Source organism: Marmota flaviventris, chromosome 15, assembly GCF_047511675.1.
Source record: "Marmota flaviventris isolate mMarFla1 chromosome 15, mMarFla1.hap1, whole genome shotgun sequence".
In the NCBI taxonomy this organism is placed as follows: Eukaryota; Metazoa; Chordata; class Mammalia; order Rodentia; family Sciuridae; genus Marmota; species Marmota flaviventris.
Window position 1 is genome coordinate 77,193,629 of NC_092512.1, and position 22,797 is coordinate 77,216,425.

The window sequence follows — 22,797 nt, forward strand, 5'->3', positions numbered from 1 at the left end:
CTCTAATGACCTCATGTCATACACATTGTCTGAGAAGTAAAACGACTTGTCTGAGGCCAAGTGACTGGTTTGTAGTGGGACCCAGATTTAAAGAAGAAATCAATGTCAAAAGCTACTGGTCTATCAAAATTGGGTAATGACTATAAACTACCTGCACATAGTGTCTAAAAGGAAATATTCAGAGACATTTGAGTTGTTAGAGACCAGAACTTGATCTGATAGGAAATTCTGATATTTGCCAGGAAAATCTGTTACTTGAGCAGAGCAAATAATGGGAACCATCCAAAGTCTAACAAATATTGGATGTAATTCAGGGAGAAATAATTAGTTTTGATTATGAAAACATAAATATAAGTCTATGTCCAAACCAATGAACAAAGAAGCAATGAGCAGGAAAAACAGATCCTGTGTTTTAGTGATGTTGGCAAAAACATGGAATGTGCATGCTAATTCCATTTGTGTTTTGAGTGTGATTCTTTAAAATTTTAGGTGCTTCCTTCCAAGTCCTTCAGGGCCTCAGTGTCCTTGTTTGCCAGAGTTTCTCCATTCTTACTGTGCTTGGATTTCCTTTATCTGCTCTCTTCTCTCCTCATCCATCTGCCTTTAATTCCATAAAAACACACAAAACAAAACAGCTTACCTGTGTTGAGTTTTGTCCTATAATGATTTTTCTACATGATGGAATAATTATAAAAAAACTTGTTATAATCCTTGGAGCCTGATTGGAGCACTGGAATGAGCATGAGGGCAACTGGATTCTAGTCCTATCTGTCATGAGTTATGTGACTTGGTTCAGCCTCTCACTTTCCTGATCTTCAAAGTGATCCTTGCTGCAGGATCTTTCCAGCTCTAATGCTTTAGAATCATGAAATACCCAAACTATTTTAAAAAAATAATTACTTGTTATGCAGAGTTCATAATCAAAGGAATGACATTCCAACGTGGCATTTCAGACTCCAAAGCGGAAACTAGAGTGTTTGGGTTTGGGGAGTGGGAAAGGAACTACCAAAGGACACCATTTAAGTGATAGTCCATCTTCCAAGAATGGAGGCCATCTGAAAATTTGAGGTGCAAGGGAAAAGATGTAATTTTGTCTCTGCAAAATTCATGAATGAACAAATAAAATATTCCATTTGTGTGTGTGTGTATCAAGGAATATTATTCAAACATAAAAAAGGAAGTACTGCCATTTGTGATAGTATGGGTGAGCCTTGAAGACATTATGCTAGGTAAAAGAATTCAGAGAAAGATAAATGTTATGTTATCTTGCTTATGCCTGTTAAACCAAAACTCTTGAGACCAAAGGATCTTGGAATTATTCAGTTATTACTGATGTTAGCCAGAAAAGGTCAGGTCCTGGGACAAGTTCTAACACGGTCAATGGCCAGCGTCTCATTGGGGGATTCTTCTTGCCCAGGAGAATGTAAGCCACCCTAAAACTTAAAGTCTCAAATAATTAGTGAATAACAAAACACAGATATTCAGAAATATGTTTACAAAAGCGAAGCCCAAGATAGATCTAGTCCACATGGGCTCTGGAACTAGACAGAGAAAAGACGGGCTCTGGTGGTTTATTTAAGGAGTCCATCAAAGGCAGGGACAAGCTTTCAAGGGGTGGAGTATTGCTTCTTGTTGACTTATAGTCAACAGGTTGATTGGCATCTTGGCAGGTAACACCCATCTCAGGTGCTCCGTGGGCCATGGCAGAACAGGATGGAAATTCACATTGGCCCTGGGCAATTGACCAGAGAAAATGTCCACTGGTCATTCCCAGACACCAGATGTTTCTATCCATAAGGATTCCATGCACGGTGACCCACGTGGAACCCACGGACAGCTCATGACAAAGTTCCCTCAACTTCCAGCTGCAAGATTAGATAAAAGTTGGAAATGTCCATGCACCTAGAGCTACAAGTATTTTCTTAAGGAACTTTGGGGGAAGGTAAGCATGAGTTGTTCACATTGAACCTACATTGGCTACAGATAAGATATGCAGGATAATATGAAGTAGAAAAAACTTTGGGATAGGAGGGTAGTTCATAAGAAGTAATTGTCAGCTGGATGCAGTGGGCTCATGCCTGTAATCCCAGGAACTCTGGAGGCTGAAGCAGGAGGATTTCAAGTTTGAGGTCAGTGTCAGCAACTTAATGAGGCCCAAAGCAACTTAGTGAGATTCTGTCTCAAAAGAAAACATAAAAATAAAATAAAAGAAGATGCTGCTTGAGTTGCTTGGGGGTTTAAGAAGATGTGGTGGTGGGCTGGGGATGTGGCTCAAGCGGTAGCGCGCTTGCCTGGCATGCGCGTGGTACTAGGTTCGATCCTCAGCACCACATACAAATAAAGATGTGGAAAAAAAAAAAGAAGATGTGGTGGTGCCATGGGGTCACGATTTGACTCAGGTTTCACATGCATTCAGAAATGAAAAATAATCCTTGTTCAAAACTGTTAACTGATTAACCTCTCCCATCTTCCCTTCCTTTCTTCCCCTACCCTTGAAATTATATGTAGGATGTCTCAGAATCTTTCTCTTATTTATCATTACAGAATCTTAAAAGTCAAGCTGGGGTATGGCTCAGTAGTAGAGCACTCACCTGGCATTTGGGAGGCCCTAGATTGAACTCTCTGCACTGCAAAATAAAAATTAGCAATAAAAATTAGAAAGATTCAACCCATAAAAACAAAGTAGAAGGGCGGTTTCCAGGAGCTGGGGCTGGAAAAATAGAAAGACCTTGGCAAAAGGGTACAAACTTACCATTAAAAGATGAGTAAGTTCTGGGGAGCTAATGTACAACATGAAACTATAGTTAACAATATTGCATTTTATACTTGAAATTTGCTGGGTATAGATGTTAAATGTTCTCCCCCCAAATAAAAGATAAAACAATGAAATTAGACATGGTGACAACATGAAGTGTGGATGTGTTAACTTAGTCAACTAAATTGCCACATTATATACCTTACATTTTTACAATTTCATTTGTCAATTATACCTCATTAAAGCTGGAGGTGGGGAATAAACTCACAAACTCATGAGGTAGAATTTTCATCTTCATATGTTGGGGACAGATCTTTACTTCACAACCATACACCTGATGATTAAAAATATGTTAGAACTTTACTTGTTTCTTTTTTAAATCAAGAATCTAGAAATATAACTTAAAAAACTTCAGATTCTATCTTTCAATGGGAAAATGACATTTAAATGATCATAACTCTGACAAGTAAATATTTAACTTCCCAACCAATGGATCACAAATCTTCTATTTAATACTCTTTTATTGTTGTGGCTTGTGATTTTATACCACTTGGTTTTGAATTAGCCTAAGATGGAATCACATAATTTAAAGAGAGGAACTGAAAATGTTTACTGAGTTCATAGATCTGAAGCCTAAGTTATGATTCTTCTTTTTTGCTTGTTTGTCTCATTTGATTATGGGAGGGGTGAGTGAAAGTTTTATTTTTTTGTACTTTTAGAATATAAGTTTTGAATTATAATTAAATTTCTACTAAATTTTAATTTTTTTCATTATGAACTCAAGTTGAGTGAAAGTGACCGTAGAAGTCATGTGTGTATGTGTGTACCTTGGTCTTGTTCATGGGGCTGGCCTGTGTTCCCACAGCCTGAGTCTGATCACCTCTAGCTGAAATTAAACTCCTATTGAAATTAAGCTCCTCAGCTTGAACTTGGAAAACTCAGGTATGGATGGTCATTGGAATGGGGGCAAGGGTTCAAAAGTGTGGAGACCCTTCAGTAACACCGGAAGCACTCAGATTGCAACGCTCAGCAGAGTGACAGAAGGAATTGGGATGTATTTGCTACATTCTTCTGAGTCTGCATTGAAGTCCAGTTGAAGGATCATGTAAATCATGGGTTTGGAGACAATAGCATTCAGATAGTATTGGGGTAGTTTCCTGCTCCTGGAAGGAGCCTTATCACTCCATGACTGGTTCACATATACTTCTTTGGTAACTTTTGCCATTAATCATGATGCTGTTGGCTTTTATGGAAGTTTTGTAATCTTTGCTATTGAATACAAGAAGGAAGGCAGACAGTAGATTCACAAGCTATATAGAACAGGGCCTTTCCCCTACCCCACAAAATTCAAGTAAATGATAGATAACTTTAACATGACTCTCGAGTTTGCTGTGCTTTCTAGTGCAGACAAATGATTTCTTTAAGAAGACAAAATGTGAAGTGGAAACACAGACTTGAATAAATGAGCACTTAATTAATTGATTAATTGGAGAAGTTATTTAAATGGCAACTATTTGAATGTTTACCATGGTCTTGTTGCATGATTAATATATAGAAGTGTCCTATATTCTGTTTGGCTTGGATGATTTTTAGTAAAATGAGAAGAGTCAGTTTTCACTTTGCTTTGATTCTCAAATTGGCCTAAAAAATGCCAATTCCCAGGAATTTGCCAATTTCTCTTCCATGTTTTAATTTTCCAATTATATGCCATAGCTGCCATATATTTTTCTCCTGTGAATATCAATAACATATGTTTAATTAGATACACCTTTATCTCTATTTTGCTATTGATATGTGGCATAATTGGATGATTGCAGACTCAACATATGAAGAAAGAACAAAAAAACATAGCTATCTTTAATGTTAAGATTAACCCCTGTAGGAGGACTTCAGAATAAGGTCATTATTCTAAGCAACAAATATATGCATGCACTCAGCATCACATAGGCACCAAAGAAGGTCCAATGAGTAATGCCACCCCATCATTTATATCCTTGATGATATCAATTTAGGAGACTAATACACACACCTTCAAAGGAGAAACATACAGTGTTGAGGAGGTATGTGGCAGGAAGCTTTATATAGGTCCACAGTTGGATTACATTTCTCAGAGGGGGTTATTTCCCACATGTAATGTGTTCTGTTTCCATGGCTGCAATCCGAACCTCCTGTGAATATTGCTCCCTGCCCCACAGAACTTTCCTCTGGCTGCCTGCAGGTGATGGTGGGGCTTTGGGTATTGACAGACCCTTACAAGATGAAAGCAGCCTGTGTCCCTCATTGATGCACAATGAGGGAGTCTCCATAGACTAAAAACTCTTGCTAGTTATGTTTGGTGAGCAAGAAATACACTTGCTACTCTATAAGCCTTTGAAGTTACAGGCTCATGTTGTTACTGTAGCTAAAAGTACTATTATAAATTAAGTTCAAGAAGAAATCATGAGCAAATAGAGGAGCAAACATTTACATAGGTATTGTTTCTCATTATAGTTATTAGTGGACTTCATTTTATCTAACGAGTAAAATGAAGCATAGAGATTAAAAAACATGATTTAATATGTCAGTTGTTTGAGAGGACGATTCAGCTGAAAACATTGCCTACTAATTATCTATGAAGAAAAGCCAACATATGCATCTGGGGTGAGACCATTAAGAATGAGCTGGATCAAAGGTTCAGAGAAGTATAAATCTTTTTAAAAATCAGTGCAAATATGGTCAGGTGGAATTAAATAACTGTACTAAACTCTGCAGAAATCTTATCCAGAAAGCTTATATAGACAAAACTTAAGATACTACTTAAGATACGTGCCATAAATGAGTCCTTTAAAAAAATTCTTAATGTCCTAAATTTCATGAAGTTTTGAACTTTTGATGCCCAAATACAAAACAACAAAATGAAAAATGGATTCTTTAAGGGAAAGTTTTAAATAAGTCCATATTTTCAAAATCTTGAGGGCCTATGGGGCATCCGCATATGTTCTTTTCAGGAAATATTTACTTAAAGGTGTAATTTTAAAAATAAACTGATTCAGAGATTGGAATTTTTTTTTTCTATAAAGGGCCAGATTATAAATAGGAAGGCTTGGTGAATCAATAGGCAAAATAGAGAATATTATACAATATTTACCATTTGAAAGGTAACTATTCAATAATGTTCATATCATTCTTAACTTGTGGGCAATTCAAAAGTAAGTAGTGGCTAGGTTTAGCCCACAAGCCCCTGGGTTAACCACTCTGGAGAAATACATGCACATTGGTAATGTTTCATCTGTGCATCGCTTTCTCAGTGTACCAACAACTTGGACTAAAACTCCAGCCAAGTGAAAAGTATATCATTGAGCAATATGGGATGCACACGGAGTTCATGTAATACCAACAGAACTGGAGGAATGGATAAAGGATGACTTCCTATAAATAGGGATCTCACAGAGGAAGTGGTTATGCCCATGCTGTGCTAATTAAATAATTTATATCATTTTGTTTCACTTAACCAAGTCCTCATTTGGGTGACACATAGATGCTATCACAGCCTTTGAAATGACTAAAATGCAGTTGAACTAAATTAGAAGGCGTCTGCTGAGTGCCTTCCTGCATAGCAATGCGGTTCGGTGCTCCCTATTCTGGGCTTGAATTTGTAAAATCATGAACAGTGGAGCAGAAGTGGATGTGTTCTAGCTGTTGCCCCCAAAGATTAAGCTGTTCCCTTGGGGTCATGAAAAAGGGAACAAATTGAAAAAGTCAATCATCATGGGAGTCCCAGTATTTTTTTTCAAAAATTTTAATAAATCAATATTCATATTACAGTAAAAAATTTTAATAGAAAAGAATTCTTTCCAAAACCTGCACTACTTATCTTAACCTATTATGTCCCATTGTTCCATTTTTGGAACATCTTAAAAACTTAACCGAGAAAACAAATATACCACTTATGGTAACTTCAAAATGATTAGATTTATTCTTTTGAGAAAGATAATAGGTGAATGATAGTGATAACATTCATTAATATTATTAATTATGCTATTATTTTTAATAAACTATATGATAAACTCTGGATTATGATTTCCAATGCATTTTAATGTACCTGTGAAAAATTTCATTGAGATATTCACAGAATTGAAAAATTGGAACTTAATGGGTTCATTCAATCAGTGTTCATATTTAATACATTTCCTTTTATGTTATTTTTCTAGGTATGTGTTTAACATGGTGATAACCTTAGAGTATATGCAATTCTGAATCTTGCTTCTTTGGGGGAGTGGGGCAGGTATTGGGGATTGAACTCAGGGCCACTTAACCACTGAGCCACATCCCCAGCCCTATTTTATATTTTACCTATAGACAGGGTCTCACTGAGTGGCTTAGTGCCTCCTTTTTGCTGAGGCTGGCTTTGAACTCCAGTCTCAGCCTCCCGAGAAGCTGGGATTTTAGGCAAGTGCCACTGTGTCCCACTTGCTTTTTTTTTTTTTTTACATAATGATATCACAATCATTTTCCTTGCTATTACAAAATTTTTAGTATAAAAATAATATATATGATTAAATCCAATTGGATGAGGAAAAATAGGGGAATCATTTCTCTTGTATTCATCACTCAAAAAAAAAAAAAAAAAAACCACTTCAGAATGGTCTATTTTTCACTCAATATTATATAATGATGATACTTCTAATGTTTTATCTACTCTTCAAATACTAACACTTATGGGTAATTATAAAACAGATATAAATTCTATGTACATAATTAAACAGTCCAGAAAAGCACAGAGAAAAAGAAAGTACCTTATAATCTTACCACTGTGAGAAAAACATTTGTAGTTGTTTTTTCTTTTAAGAGATATGAGTGTATGCACTTACATTTTTTTAAACCATGAAAACATTTCTGTTTTACTCAACTTTTTCACTGCTGTGAACAAAAGACCGGACAAGATCAATTTGTGTGTGTGTGTGTGTGTGTGTGTGTGTGTGTGTGTTGCACTGGGGATTAAACTCAGGGCCTTGTGCATGTGAGGCAAGTGCTCTACCAGCTGAGCTGTACCCCCAGCCCCATGACAAGAGCAATTTTAAGGAAGAAAGGTTTACTTGCGGGCTTATGATTATTTCAGAGGTCTTAGTTCACAGACAGCTGACTCCATTCACTGGGGCCTGAAGTGAGGCAGAACATTATGGAGGAGGAGTGTGGTGGAGAAAAGTGCCTTGGGACATTACATCAAGAAGCAGAGAGAGTTTTTGTTTTTTTTCATATTTTTATTGGTGCATTGTAATTATACATATTGATGGGATTTGTTGTTATGTATTAATACATGCACACAATATAACAATAGAATTTGGCCCAAACCCCTCCCAAGCACCCCCCCACCCCACTCCCCAGCTCCTTCCCACCCTTGGTCCCTTTATTCCACTGATCTCCCTTTGATTTTGGGGATATCCATTCTCATTTTTGTTTTCCTTTTCCCTTTCTAGCTTCTGTATATGAGAGCAAACATATAACACTTAATCTTCTGAATTTGACTTATTTTGCTTAACATGACAGTGATCTCTAGTTCTATTCATTTTCCTGCAAATGCCATAATTTTATTTTTCTTTATGGCTGAATAAAACTCCATTGTGTGGATATACACATTTTGTTTATCTACTCGTCTGGTGATGGACATCTAGGACATCCATAGTTTGGCTGTTGTGAATCACGCTGCTATAAACATGGGTATGCATGCATCACTGTAGTAAGATGACTTTAACTCCTCAGGATACTTACTGAGAAGTGGTATACCTGGGTCATAGGGTGGTTCTATGCCTAGTCTTTCAGGATCCTCTGTACTGATTTCCATAGGGGTTGTGCTAGTTTACTGTTCCACCAAGAGTGTAAAACTGAGGAAGTAGTGAGGGTTTTGCCAAACAAGATCAAAACATGAACCCCAAAGGCATGCCCCCAGTGACCCTCCTCCTCCAGCCACACCCTGCCTGTCTACAGTTACCTACCACTCAGTTAATCCCTATCAGGGGATTAATTTGCTGATTGAGTTAAGGCTCTCATCACCCAATCATTTCATCTCTAAATCTTCTTGCCCTGTCTCCCACATGAGATTTTGCGGAACACCTCCCATCCAAACCATAACAATATCATACATATTGTTTTATATCTTAACTCAATGCTATATCCACCGGAGATAATTTAGTATTGTAACCTGGTTAGGCTATGATGCACCATTGTTTAGTCAAACACTTAAGTGTAGGTATAAAATAGAAGTGATTTTGTAGAAGTGATTGACATTTGCAATCAGTTGATGTTAAGGAGAATTATCCTTAATGATGTGGATGGGCCTCATCCAATTAGTTGAAGAAGACCTTAAGAATAAAAACGGAGATTTTCTGCTTGAGTTTCCAGCCTGCCAGCTGATCTTACAAATTCAAAACTCAACATGACAACATCAATCATTGCCTAAGTTTCCAGCCTCCTGTGACATTCTACAAGTTTTGGACTTGCCAGCCTTCAAATGCATGAGTCAATTCCTTAAAATAAATCTTCTATGTGTGCATTTATTCATCTTTTTCTGTTGCTCTAGAGAACCCTGACTGATACAATATTATGAAGAATATTTTCCTAGATCAATATTTGTCTATAAAATTTTAAAAAAGGGCTTCATTGTGTTTAATTAAACACTGGTAATTATGTTAATAAATAGGAGCATAATATTCTATTGAATGATATTCTAGTTTACATAGCTACACATTTACTGTTCAATATTTAGGTTGCTAACAATTTTTATTATGATAAAATACATAGGACATGACATTTTGTGTACATGACAATTGTACACAAATGTAATGTTATTCAGTAATGTTATTGACATTTATGATGCTGTGCCCTCATCTCCACTATCTATATCCAAAATGTTTGCATCACTCCAAACAGAAACCCTGTAATTACTAAGCAATAATTCCAATTTTCTCCTTCTCCTAGCTCCTAGTGACTTCTGATTTACTTTAGGCCTCTATGAAGTTGCCTATTCCAGATTATTTTTTGGGGTGGGGTACAGGGGATTGAACTCCAGATATTTTTTGGGGGGAGGTACAGGGGATTGAACTCTGGGGCACTTGACCACTGAGCCACATCCCCAGCCCTGTTTTGCATTTTATTTAGAGACAGGGTCTCATTGAGTGGCTTAGCACGTCCCTTTTGCTGAGGCTGGCTTTGAACTCACAATTCTCCAATCTCAGTCTCCCAAGGGGCTGGGATTACAGGTGTGCGCCATCACGTTTGGCCAACAGATACTTTATATGAGCAGAATCATATACTGTTTTCCCTCCCTGCCCTGTGCCCACTTTTTACAAAGTGAGTGTGCTCATTCTGTATAGAAAGGCAAGTCCATTTCCCTGCCTCCTAAGTTTGGGATGGCTGTGGCCTGGCTCTGACCATGGTCTGGGGTGAATGGGACCTTGGTGTGGAGTAATCTTTGACTTGGAGAACTTGGGGATTCCAGTCTTTTGGAAGTGTCCTGTGATGAGCATGCAAAGAAATCTGTGATGAACTGTCTGTGATGAGAGGATCCAGGTCATCCAGATAGTTGTGGGCAAGAGTTATTAGACCCTAACAGTGACCAGCCAGGCAGATCCAGTGCCATCAAGAGCAGCCTGTAGCCACAGCAGGTGATGCCAGCTAAAGAACTGTCCTGTCAGTGTGTTAATGGAGAGGTTCCAAGGACATTCTGGAGAGGGGTATCTCAAATCAAGATGGTAGGATTCTTGACAAAAACTTTTGAGAAGAATTTCTAGATGTGTCAGATTTGGGGGCCCAGAGGGTTATTTGGGCAAATAAGAAATACCCATTCAAGGTAGAATGTGGGTCGTCTGGAGGGTGAGAGACACTTTTGGAGTTCTCAAGCTCTTCTTTTTTTTAAAGGATACTTAAGGGAGGGGTCAATATGGGAAGGTGTGTGTGGACAATGTTGAAGTAGGATAGAAGAAATTTAAAAAAATAGGTAGAAAGGAGATGTAAAGAAAATAAATTTTTAATTTAGAAGTTCTGCTTACTTTTCCAGGTCTGTCACTCCTTAAGCCAGTCTCTCTCCCAGGTCTGTCCCTCCCAGACTCCTGGAAAATTTATAAATCTACCTATGCACTGTTAATTAACCCACATTTAGTACTGAGAGATATAATATTTGAGAAACTTATAATTTAAGCATCATTCCAGTACTATCTTAAAACCAGATAATGAAGCCACATCAACCTAAGGATCCTGAGATTGACCAGGTGACCAGAAACTATCTTGAGGTCACCAAGACTGACATCATTCTTACTTACCTTCCTATACACACTCCTCACCAAGTTTTCCTTTAGAAGAAGAACCTGAAAATCCCCCAAATGTGCCTCTCCTTCTCACAATCCCACTCCTCGGTTTATACCCAAAGGACTTAAAATCAGCATACTATAGTCATGTAGACACGTCAATGTTTATAGCAGCTCAACTCACAACAGCTAAACTATGGAATCAACTTAGGTATCCTTCAATACATGAATGGATAAAGGAGATGTGGTATATATATTCAATGGAATATTACTCAGCTTTAAAGAAGAATAAAATTATGGCATTTGCCAATAAAGAGACTGAGTTGGAGAATATCATGCTAAGCGAAATAAGCCAATCCCCCAAAACCAAAGGCCGAATGTTTTCTCTAATATGTGGATGCTAATTCACAATAAAGCCAGGGGCGCTAGAGAAGAATAGTGTTAGGTAGAGGGAAGTCAAGGGAGGGGAGGGGAGGGGTTGTGGGGAGAGGAAAGATAGTAGAATGAAAGAGACATTATTACTTTATGTATATATGTGACTGCATGACCAATACAATTCTATAACATATACACTCAGAAAAATGAGAAATTATATCCTATCCATGTATGATATAACAAAGTACATAAATGCATTTTGTCTTGTATAACTAATCAAAACAAATAAAAATATTTTTAAAAAAGTGAAAAAAAAAGACAAGGAAGTACTTGATAGCTTGGAAAATAAAGCCATTTCTCATTTGAACACACGAGAAACATGTTCAGTCTGTCTGATTGACACAAGAGTCTTAAAAATAAGAAGTAGCCTCAGGGTAAAAGATCAAAACAAGACTGTGGCTGTAAGACCCATTGTGATACTTCAGAAAGATTTAATCTCATGTCAGATCCTCCTAGAAGACAATAGGCTTCTTAGAAACTTAAAGGAGAGGGACAGTCACCTCATCTGATATTCCACAAATTGAAGGGGTCTGTCTCAAAGAAAAAAAGATATGGTGATAAAATTTGGGCCATAGAGTGAACACCACAAAGTTGTAAGAGAGTCACATGACTGAGAGCATAGACTAACTGGACTACAAAGATGAACATTATTTAAAACAAAAAGAACCTTCTGGAAACTCAAATTTTTATGAAAAGGAAGCAGTCTAAGAAAGCTATTTAGCTGAAAACAAGATCTGTTTTCTGTTGATAAGGAAAGATGTGTCAGAAGGTGGAGCTAAGAGCTGAGGAAAGCAGTAGATTAAAGGTAACCCTTTCAGGGGCCAGAACCATATTCAAATCTGAGCTCCTTCCTTTGCCAAAATGGCGGAACTGATACCAGGTGCTCAATGAATTTGGGGTTGCTGTGGGATTCCTGATCATTCTTTTTGTTTTCTTCCCCTGTTTCATCAAGGACAGGTACAGGACAGGAATCAGGGATGTTGAGCCAGATTCAGGGTAGGATGAGACTCTGGGGGTCTTGGGAAGCAGTATGTGTGAGTTATTATGGCCAGAGGGAGGTGGGAGCAGATGGATTACAAAGATAGCTGCCATAATCCCCTTCTCCCTTCTTCAGGTCTCTCCAAAATGTGACCTTTTCATTTGTTCATTAAGAAGTGGCATCTTGGGGCTGGGGATGTGGCTCAAGTGGTAGCGCGCTTGCCTGGCATGCATGAGGCACTGGGTTCCATCCTCAGCACCACATAAAAATAAATAAATGAAATAAAGGTATTGTGTTCAACTACAACTAAAAAAATAAATATTAAAAAAAAAAGAAGTGGCATCTAGTTCTTTGCCGCAGTATGGCTGGGCACAAAATCACGAGCCACTCACAGCCTTGTAGATTCAAACAGCAAGTCTTTATTCCCGACCTCTCACCGGCACTCTACACGCATGTTCTGGGAAAATCCACCGCTCCACTTGGCTCTGCATCCCAAAATACTCTCTGAATCCCACGAGAACTCAACGGGAACTCAAGGAGTGGGCGGGCGCCTGAGGCAGCAGGATACGCCCTATTCCCAGCAGGATACACCCTAAACCTGGACCCACCCTAATCCAGCAGGATCCTCCCTAAACCCGGATCCACCCTGGTCCTTGAGCAGGGTCACCTTTCTCAAACATTCATGCAATGTCACTGCAAATGACCTGGGTCCAAGGCAAGCCCATTTCCACAATGGAGAGTCCTCCCTCTAAGCAACATGGGGTAGGCTGACAAGGAAATTGCCATGCGTCATTCCTACTTGGCAATGGCTCTCAGCAGTTCTCTGTCCATTGACCCAGGAAAAGTTCTGTGATTTTGCCAGAAATGGGATTGTACAAATTCTAGAGTCCAGGTTTTCAGAGGAAGACGTTGCAGTTTCTCAGTCACACTCCTGACATGCTGCCATGAAGTCATTTCCACCAGTCCCCTAAGACATGAATGAAGCTAGGACAAACCATCCAGACCCTACCACACAGGCAAGTAAGACTGCAGAAGCAATGCCAATTTACATATAGTCCTGAAAAATGTTCACTTCTTGTTTTAAACCGTTACATTTTGATGTTGTGAAGCCACAAATAACTGATACAGTTTTTCAAATTTTCCATAATTGTATTATGACACTGAAATTACATAACATATAAACAAGCAGAAAATAGATGACTTTTATTTCATCATATGGTCTTTAAGAATCTCAAAAGCATTGGTGTTTGCTATATTTTATGTCTTATTAGGAGAAAAAAAAGAGTTTGAATGAAAATATATTTGCTGGAAAAGAGGCAAGGTTCATGTAGAGGCTATCTGGTATTTGTAAGCAAGAGAACTGATCAGGTCCACGATGTACTCTCACACATAGGCACATACCTCCCACACTGAGCAGGCCAAACTGGAGAGAGGACCCTATGTCCTTGGGAAAAAATGATGAGGAACATCACGAATGCTATTAGACAAACACACAGTGTTTGCCCATTTTAATTCAACAAGTTTTTGTGAAAGACAATGATTTATTGTGTATAATACTGATTACTAAAAGGATTAGTGGTAAAAACTTAAAATAGTACTTTATGAATATGCTTCTGTACTAGTGACCAAAATACCTAACAAGAACAAATTAGAAGAGGAAAGTTTGTTTTGGCTCATGGTTTTAGAGGTCTCAGTCCATAGTCAGCCAGTTCCATTGTTCTGGGGCTGAGTGAGATAGAACATCATGGTGGAAGGGTGGCAGAGGAGATCTTCTCAGTTCATGGTAGCTGGGAAGCAGCCGGTGGTAAGCTAGGGGGAACATAAGTCATTCCAGGGCACACCCTGAATGACCTACCTCCTTTAGCTATATCCCACCTCCTGATGGTTCAGTCAGCTATCAATGAATTAATCCATCAAATGGATTAATCCACTTATGAGCTCAGAGCCCTCAAGATCAAATCATTCCTAAAAATTTCACCTTTGTACTTGTGAGACTGTGGGGGACATTCCAGATCCAAACCATAACAATATTCGTGATGCTTTCAGCAAATAGTGTGGCCTTGAATAGATGGAACTAAATCCATAACACTGTTCATTGGAAAGGTTGGTATTCTGTATAAACCCCAAATGGCTGCTTTTGAAGTCTGAATTTTTTTCCATATGATGCATATGAAATATTTTACAGGAAAAGCAGGTTGGAAGGGTTGGTTAGACAGAAAATTTTCTGTGGAATTTTTGATACTTGTTTTTGGTCCAAGCAAACATCAGGTCTGAATACAAGTGGGATCTTTGTTCTCATCTTCTGGTGGTTTCAGTTTCCCAGAGGTCTTTACAGATGTGTTGAAAGACTTTACAAAAGCTGTACTACTTCAGTAGTGTGCACTAGAGGTTCTGTGGGTGGACCTAAAGCCACAGACACAAAGTGCCCAATCTTCAAACCCACTTCTGCGAAGACAATGCATGGCTCTGAAAAGCACCACTGAGACTGAGTTGTTTCATTCCAGTATAATCTGCCAGAAAATATGTTCTCTCTTTAAGCTTAGTTGTCCTTCATAAAACAATCCAATTTTGAGTGCACTAACCAGTTTATTTATTATTTATTAATTTATTTGTTCTAGCTAGACATATATGACAGTAGAATGCATTTTGACACATCATACATAAATGGAGTATAACTTCTCATTCTTCTGGGTGTACATGATAGTAGAATCATACCAGTCGGTTAATCATATATCTATACAGGGTAATAATGTCCAATTCATTCTACCATCATATATATATATATATATATATATATATATATATATATATATATATATATATAAACTCCTCTTTCATTCTGTCCAGGAATGGAATGTGTGTATGTGTGTACTTGGGATCTTATTTAAATCGATTTTGTTAAAAACCATGGATCTACATGATTGATATATTTTTTAAATTCTTTGTCTTAGTTCAGTAAATTCCTCACTTATTCTTCTTTTTCTATCATTCAACATCCATTAAAAAGTATTGATCTGTTATGGGTTAGTTGTTTTTCTATGTGCAGGAGATTCAGGGATGATCACTAATAATAACACCATCTGACAACAGTTAGGTGTCTGTTATGTGCCAGGCACTGTTTTCAGCAACCTACTTGATTGGCCAGTAAGATAAAAAATGAGGAAGGACCGTTATTATCACCTATTTACAGAGAAGAAAACAGAGGCACAAAGAGGGTGCATAATCTATTCCAGATCACATAGCAAGAGGCACTGCCAGATTTTCCACGGAGGCAGCCTAGATTCTGAGCACGACAACTTAAATAGTTACAGAGAATTCTATGTTCTATTAAGAAGATGAAATCTGGTAATGGACGAGGAGGTGAAGGGGAGGTGACCCTTCAACCTCATTTTGCATCAGTCCTCCACTCCTGCACATTTATCTACGGGTTCTTAGCACTAGGCAAATGCACTGTCCTTCACTCATCCCTATTTTGGGTGCTGTAATGTCTGGGGTACTCTGCTGTGTGCACCTTCAACTGTTGGGGGCCACTGCTCCAGGATGGACGTGTGGTTAACTGCTATTTCCTGTTGTGCTGAGTCATGAGCAGCTCACACTCACCCCTCCATTTGGAGGTCCCTTTTCCATTTCCATGTCCTTGGATGCTAGACCTTCCAGATGGCATTGAATCCTTAGTACCAGGAGTAGTCACTGATGCACATTCTTGCACATTCTCATCACATGCACATTCTCATCACATGTCATCTAGAATTCTAGTTATTTTTTCTTCTGTTTTATGGCCCAAATAAATTTTGTACTCCTCCAGGACTTAGAATGTACATCACAGTTCCATGATATTGATCAGACATTGAGTGAGTAAATCTGCCAATGAGTAAATATGAAATTTCCTTTGAACCACATGGATGTATTGCAGAATGTGCAGGGGACTGTAATTGTGAGGCGATCTTGTTTGAAGCATGCATTGATGTGAGCGTCCAAAGGATGTCACAAGTGACTTGTGTCTCTGTCTTCAGTTTTTTTTCTTTCTAACTCTGCTTTCTTTGGTTTGCCTCCATTTTCAAATTTCCCATATAACAAGGAAACCTGAACATAATAGCCCTAGATTGGTCTCACTTTACAGCTTCTCAGAAGACAGCCAGCATGATAAAATATTGAGAGTCCCTGACAGATAGCTGGAACAAGTCCTAGAACCTTCTGGACCAGGAATAGAGCCAAATCTTCCAGTTTACACAGAGGAGGGCAGGGTAATGGTAGTCCCTGGGAATAGGCTACTCAGACCTCCTTCTTTCCCTGACACTCTCCTCTTTTAACACCAAAAAGATCTGATTCCTGGGAAGCAACCTGTACTGAACTGAGTACGGTAGGCAAACTGAGATAGTTGGTTGCCCTACCAGAAGCAAAATAAAGAAGTGTTACCTGAGATGGAGTAATGGAGGCCAGTTGGTTGATAAGCAACAAATATCCCTATAACGGAGAGCATCAAGCAGCTTTTCATTAAGTTTCAACATCTGTCCAGGGCTGATTTTTATTGACTTCCCTGAGGTTAGAGTTGTAGGAAATCTAGTCTGGACACGCAAATATCATTTATTCTTTCATAAACATTTGGCTACACCTGTTTATAGATGAGAACATTTCAATTCTCACAACATGAGGGAATTAGGTCTCAAAGATGATAAAGTATTTTGATCAAATCTTATCCTTGCATAGTGGGAGAAAAGTTAGTATAGACCTTCGGCGGTTCTGCAGAAGTGACTTGTTCTGTCTTACTGGCAGCCCATCTTGTACTGTCCCCTGGGAGAGAGGTTGAATGCTTTTTACGGTGATTATAATGGAGCTTTTTTATATATTGACAAATGAAATACTTCCATGGTATACAACAGGTGCAAAAACATTGCTAATGACTGGTAATATCTCTCCTTTGCTGTGTGCCAGACATTCTGGGGGTATGCATTATTATGTACTTGGTATGCATTACCAATGGCCGGCCATGGATAGTGGCATGTGTTGTAGTTTAAATCCAGCATGTCTCGGAAAGGGTTGTGTTGAAGGCTTGGTCCTCAGCTGATGGAGCGATTGGATGTCAGGGAACATTTAGAAGGTAGGCCTACTTGGAGGAAGTAGGTCACTGAGGGTATGTCCTTGAGGTTATATTGAGATTCCAGTTCCTTCCTCACTCTCTGTCTCTGTCTCTCCATCTTTGCTTTCTGGCCTCTGTGAGGTGAGCACTTTCCTTCACCACATGCTCAGGCTGCCATATTGTTCTCCCTCACGATAAGGCCCAAAGTGACTAGACCAACCATGGACTGAAACCTCTGAAACTGTGAGCCAGAATAAATCTGTCCTTCTTTTAACTTGATTTTCTCAGGTATTTTGACACAGGGACAGAAAGTTGACTAGCATAGCAGGCACAGTATAGATGTGAAATAATTATGTCAAATGAAGAAATGATTTGGGACTTCTTGGAGTTTCTCCAAGAGTACTAGGAATGTATTTATTTAGCTTTTGGTCCTGACCTAAACTTTTCAATTTGGAACTTTTTCTCTAAGCTTCTAGATCCTTAAAATTAGGTATTTTCAAAGAAAATCAGTAAATACAAGATTATTTGAACAGCCTAAGTAAGGTTGCCTGTGAAGTTCCCTGGCAGAAGGGACTACTGTGCTACTTATACCAGTTTTTCCTTCCTCACCAGCAGCTGCCACATATATCATAGGCTCAATTCAGTGGCACACATGGGACAGTAGTCATTGATTGAGAAACTGAACAGCATGACTGGAGCTCATTCATAAACAGTGGCATCAGCAAGATTCAGGCTGTGCCCGTGAACCAATTCCCTCACTTGATTTGAATATAAATGCAAATCTGTGAAACAGGAAAAGGGAATATCCAGGAAATAAAAGATGAGGTTGTAAAAGTGTTAACTGGAAACCAACCCAAACCTGGTCCCTTGCCTTTCAATCCTGTTCTCTTTCTTGCATGTCACCTGACTCCAAATTGTTCAGCAAATCACCATGGCCAATTGGAACTGACCCTCCCCTTTGATTCTTCAGATCAGAAGGAAGTTGTGCTAGACTTTAGGAAATCTCCCCTAGTCCATTTTACAAGACTCTATGGTTATTTTATTGTTTTCCTACAAGGACTGAAACCCCTTTTGAAAAGGTCTTTGATGCCTTCATTATTTTATAAATCATTCCATATTGATCTCTCATTGATCTTAAAGACAATGGAATTTGCTTCAGCATGGGACACCTGAAGGACTCTCAGCTTGGTCAGGGCAGCGGCCTTGACTGATACGTTGTCAGCTCCTGGCCCAGCCTCAATGTGCAGGGGACACTTGCATCCTGGCTGGCTATTGTACTTCTGGACTTCACACATCAGGACTGTGCACAGAGTTTGTGTTTAGGGGTACCATTATCTTCCTCCGTCTTCACATTTCCCTTTTTGGGTAGGAGTGTCAGAGTATAGAAAGGGTAGTTTTAGGCAAGTATTTTTAACTTACTTCCCAAACTACCATCCCTTCAAGAATAGGAGTAGAAGACCTGATTGCTTTAATTGAAAAGAACCTGCTACTAGCTAAGCCAATTTCTGCATTTGTTGTGTATACAATATATGAAGAAGACAGCGTGAGCCTGAATATCTTATTGGCTTCCCTTTGAATGTGCACACATCCATGTACACAATCCCATATGCATGGAATTTATGATTTCTAGGAGGTTTCCTGTGCTACAGAGAGTTCTCCTCCTGCCCCATCTCAGGCTTCTCAGAGAGCTGATGGCTGCTTTTTTGTTAGGTCCTCAGGTCATCAGCTAGAAAAGTATCTCTATTTCTTAGGCCTTGGGATAAGCCTGAGATTGGAATAGATTGGGAGTTTCAATTTAGCAGTAGGCCTATGTTCTACTATTTAAACAAGTATTATCAGGAAACTGTCATGTAGGAATTATTTGCTATTATCATTAATATTTTGCAGTGCTGTGGATTGAACCCAGGTCTTGCACATGCTAGGATAGTGGTCTAACACTGAGCTACAACCCCAGCTCGCAGATGTTATTAACTAAATTATACTGTAATCTCTTGTTTGAATAATGACACATATTATTTTATTTTATAGCATTTATAAAAGTAAGTGTAGTACATTTATAAATAAGAACACTATTGGCAAGAGGGTGATAGATAGTATTAATGTTTGTAAATGCCTCACATTCCTCATAAGTTAATGTAATATTTAAAAAGTACACCATAAGTTAAAGATGCATATTATAATTTCAGAAGCCCAATATACTGGCCATTAGTCATATGTAGCTATTTATGTTTATATTTTAATCAATTCAAATGAAATGAGGTATAAAATTAAGTTCCTTGTCACACTAACCACACAAATATTAAGTGTGACAATACTAATCTGGCTACATTAATGTCACACATAGTGAACTTCAAGGACATGTCATTATGACATTATGTGTAATTTATTAAGAAGATATAAAAATTTTAAATGTGTGTGCATCTAGTAACAGATCTTCAAAATATATGAAGCAAAAATTAAAAAAAAAACAAAGGTTGAACTGACATTTATCATAAGTTTATAAAATTCTAATACCCCTCTCTTGGTACCTCATAGATGTTCACAAAATATTCACAAAAATATTCAAATAATTTGAGGAACATTGTCAATCAACTTAACAAATTGGTATTTATAGAACTGTAAAATGAACGACTATGAAATATTCACTGTAAAGTGCAAATAAAACGCTGACAAAAATACTCAACAGACCATGAGCTAGACCACAGATACATCCCGAGGACTCTCATTTCAGAGTGCCACAGTGGTAATTAGAAACCAGGCACAAAATCATACCTGAAGAATCCCTAAGTGTTTGAAAATTTAACAACCTGCTGCAGAATGATCCTTTGATCAAAGAGGGAATTTTAAGGGAAATGAGATACTTTCAACTCAATGATAACAGAAACACAAGATATCAGGGTTTATTCAGATGCTACTGAAGAAGGGCTTAGAGGAAAAATACAGCTTTGTTTATTTTAGAAAAGAAGAAATGCTTCAAACCTAAACTCCCATATTCAGAAGCTAGTAGCAGAGGGCTGTAGTTTGATTATGGAGTGCCTGCAAAGGCCCAAGTGTTAAAGTCTTCGCCACAGGGTGGCGCTATTGAGAGTTGCTGTGAACCTTTAGGGAGCTGAGGGGTGTGCCCCTTAAGGACTCTTACTGTTTTGCTACCTGGCCATTGAGATGAGCCCTTTGCCATGCCAAGCTTTTCCTGCTCTTGCCGTTGAGTGCCCATATCAGAGGCTGGAAGCAATGGATCTGTCCAAGGACTAAAACTAGAAATCAAAATAAACCTTTTCTTCTTATAAATTAATTATCTCAGTTATTTTGTTATGTGACAGAAAGCTAACAAAAAGGGCAATAAATTATGCCTAAACTATGTAGAAGGAAAGAACAAATATAAAAGTAGAAATGAATGAAATGAAAAAAAGAAGCCAAAAGCTTAAAATTAGTTAAAAGATTAATAAAAGTGATAAACTTTGAACAACATAAAGAAAAAAGCAAACACACATTACTGTCATCAGTAATAAAAGCACATATCATTAGAAATCTGTATTACTAATTTCATGTCAACAGCTTCATTGACTTAAACAAAATGAATAAATTTCTTGAAAAACACAGTTTACCAAAATGGACCTATGAAGAAATTAAATTTAAATAGACTAAATTTATGAAAGAAATTGAATTTCTAATTAAACTCTATGAAAACTCCAGGCTCAGACAACCTTACTGGTTTATTCTACAAAGGGCCAAATAATACCAAGCTTATACTCTTTCAGAAAATAAAGGGGAAAGAAAAGTTTCTAAATGTGTTTCCTGAGAACAGCATTACCTCAATACTCACTGACAGATATAGAAATGAAAATTACAAAACAATGTTCCTTGTGAATATAAATACAATATTAGTAAAACAATATATGGAAATGACAATTTGACCAGTGGATTTATCTCAGTAATATCAGATTGATTAAACAAGAAACTCAGTTGCTAATGCACCACTTAGCTTCCATATGGTTGTTTCAATAGGTCTGGAGAGACTATTTGAAAAAATCCAATACTTCTTTAGGAGAAAAACAGCAAACTAGATTCGGAAGAGAAATTCCTCAATCTTATAAGAAGTAGTGATGAAAAACCCATCTAACTTCATATTTAACAGCGAGATCAAGACCATGATGGGGATATTTGCTTGTACCATTTTTACCCAACTGAAATCCCTAGCCAATGGGTTAGCGTAAAATAAATAAAAAGGCATAAAACATTGGGAAAAAAAGTAAAAGTGCCATTATTTGAAGATAATATAATTCTGTATGTTGAAACCACTATGAATTCTACAAGAAAACTGCAAGAACTATTAACTGAATTTAGAAACTTTTCAGGGTGAAAGGTAACACAGAGAATAGAAAACAGCTATATTTGTATGCACTAGCAATGAACAATTGGGTATTGAAATGAAAAATTTGTGTTACCAAAGAATAAAATTTTAAAAACTTTGGAATAAATCTAATTAAAGAAGTGGGAGTCCTCTATTCTTAAAATTGTAAAAGACTGCCATGATAAATTTAAATCTTATAATATTAAATAAAATAAATGCCATTATGGTTGAAAGGTTCAATATTATAACTCTGTTCATGCTTCTTACATGGATTTGAAGATTCAGTCCCATTCCCACAAAACCACAGCAGCCTTTAAAAAAGAAACGGATGAGCTCATGCTTTGGATGTTTTATGGAAGTGCAAAGGACCTGGAATAGCCAAAATGATTCTAAAGAATAACCAAGTTGAAGTAACTTTTACTACAAGATTTCAAAATTGACTGTGATGCTAGCTGGGGATGTGGCTCAAGTGGTAGCGCGCTTGCCTGGCATGCGTTCGGCCCGGGTTCGATCCTCAGCACCACATACAAACAAAGATGTTGTATCCGCTGAAAACTAAAATTGACTGTGATGCTATAGAAATCAAGAAGAGTGCATGACATAGGCATAAGGATAGCCATATTAATTAGTGGTGTAGAATAGAGAGCCTGGAGCAGTACTACAGCGCACAGTTAGCTGGTATTCACAAGATTTGAACAGATCCTTCATAAAATAAAATATAGCATCCAGAAAGTACACGAAGACACACCGAACACAATTATTTTCCAAGGAATTTAAATGAAAACCACAATGAGGTGCAAATTCATACCAGATTGAATGGCTACACAAAAAAAACCTGACAGCACAAATTGTAACTCTTGACGTGCGGCGAGCTCTCAGGCAAGGTTCAAACACTTTTGGAGAAATGATGGATATTCTCTT